General features: G+C 29.4%; 1 protein-coding gene across 1 annotated transcript in view; it reads right to left on the bottom strand.

Annotated features, from left to right (window-relative positions):
• Positions 1 to 1,809, bottom strand: part of LOC106679257 (serine/threonine-protein kinase SIK3) — a gene marked incomplete at its 5' end in the record, with an annotated part of 41,900 nt that overhangs the window by 30,225 nt on the left and 9,866 nt on the right.

Below are 1,809 nucleotides of genomic sequence, written 5' to 3'. Positions count from 1 at the left end.
AAGCTGTTCAATAACAAGACATTAATTAGTAATTGTAATTAATCTAGGGGAGTGAAACAAGACTAAGATGAGAAAGGACCATGGGAAGGGAGGACAGAGAAATGGACTGAGGAGTAAACAAACAAATTCTAGGAAAATGCTACAAGAATAAAACCCTTGCTTTTTTTAATAGATTCTGAGAAATTCTAGATGTAATTCTGTGTGAAAATTTATTATTGCCACTGCTTTTAATTTGGGTTCAAAGATGAAGATATAGAAATTTTACGCACTATTTATGATAAATGATAAATTTCACCTTTAAGTTTCTTGCGTTCTCTTGAATTTTACGTAGTTGCTGCGAAAAATGTATTTACAATAGAACAAATAATTTAAGGAAATACGTGATTCAGGACAAAATATCTAAAAATATGTAAAAAAATAACAAATATTTCAGAAAATATGTGATTTACAACAAAATATGTAAAAAATGCCAAATATTTAAAAATATGTGAAATAAAAATGGCTTCTTTTGGCCAGAAATGTCTAGAAATATCTTTAGTTAGTAAGGAATCGAAGATATCATGGTCAGGTAAAAATCTGTGAAAACATAAAAATCCTATCCCTAGTGATGACTAATGAATTGCAAGACCTGAGTGAAAAACAAAAACAATTTAAACTATTGAAAATTTTCAAGAAAAAAAAGTAAAACCTAATAAAATTCTAAATAGTAATCCTTTTGTGAGAAATTTATTTATTGAAAAGCAGAACGGATACTCAACTTTTGGGAGAGAAAGGTATTGAGAATGATTTCAGGAGTATCAGAGAATGGGATTTGGATAAGAAAAAGGAATAAGGAGCTGATGAAACTATTTGGGGACCCTAACGCCGTGGCATTAATGGAAAGAACTCAAATAAGATGGATAGAACATGCGAAGAGGATACCAAATCAAAGAATATCCAAGAAAAGGGGACGTCCCCGGATCAGATGGCTGGACGATGTGGAGGATGACCTGAGGAGATTGAATGTTAAAAGATGGATGGAGAGAGCAAGAAACTGTGGAAAATGGTTGGCTGTGGAGGAGACCTGGGTTCTTGCCAGAGTTGAGCAAAAATCAGCTATAGTTGAAACTAATAGCTAAAATTGTCATGGATACGATATTTATTTATGAATGGTTCATTCATGAATTAAGATCGTATCCACGGCAATTGTAGCTATTATTTTCAATGATAGCTAATTTTTGCCCATCTCTGGTTCTTGTAGGCAATGTAGTGCCAGAATAACAATAAATAATAATGTAATTACCTATATTTCAAGGTTAATGGTTAATTATTTGAGTATAAAATCTATGGAATAAGCTGTTCTTAAAACAATAATTTTCTGTCCAAGAAATTAGTTTTTTACATTACTAAAAGTAGTTGATAGAATTTGATCAAATTTATACTAATCAATATCAAATAAACCGTATTTAAAATTGATACATGACCCTACAAAATTTCAAAATGCGATTAAGTAATTAAGATCAGATTAACAGTTCAATTGATTATGCTGGATAACAGATTTTATTACATTTGTTGTTTATTAAATTTGTTCCTTCATGTCTAAAAGGTAAAGTGAAAGTTTTATATTTTGGTAACATAGTTCAAGTATCATAAGAAGATAAAGGCTGTATGAGAAATGCAAAATTAAAATTAATTAATAAGTAATTAAATACGTAAGTAAAATGACAGAATTAAGGAAATAAAATTAATTTTCCTTTTATGGAAATCCTGTAATTAATCTGATTATATACCTTTATATTTTTATTTCCTTAATCCTGTTATTTCACTAAC

The sequence above is a fragment of the Halyomorpha halys genome, unplaced genomic scaffold (assembly GCF_000696795.3).
Source record: "Halyomorpha halys isolate HHAL.00 unplaced genomic scaffold, Hhal_1.1 Scaffold187.1, whole genome shotgun sequence".
In the NCBI taxonomy this organism is placed as follows: Eukaryota; Metazoa; Arthropoda; class Insecta; order Hemiptera; family Pentatomidae; genus Halyomorpha; species Halyomorpha halys.
Note: the sequence above shows the minus strand (reverse complement) of the source record. Positions and strands in the feature narration are given on the sequence as shown.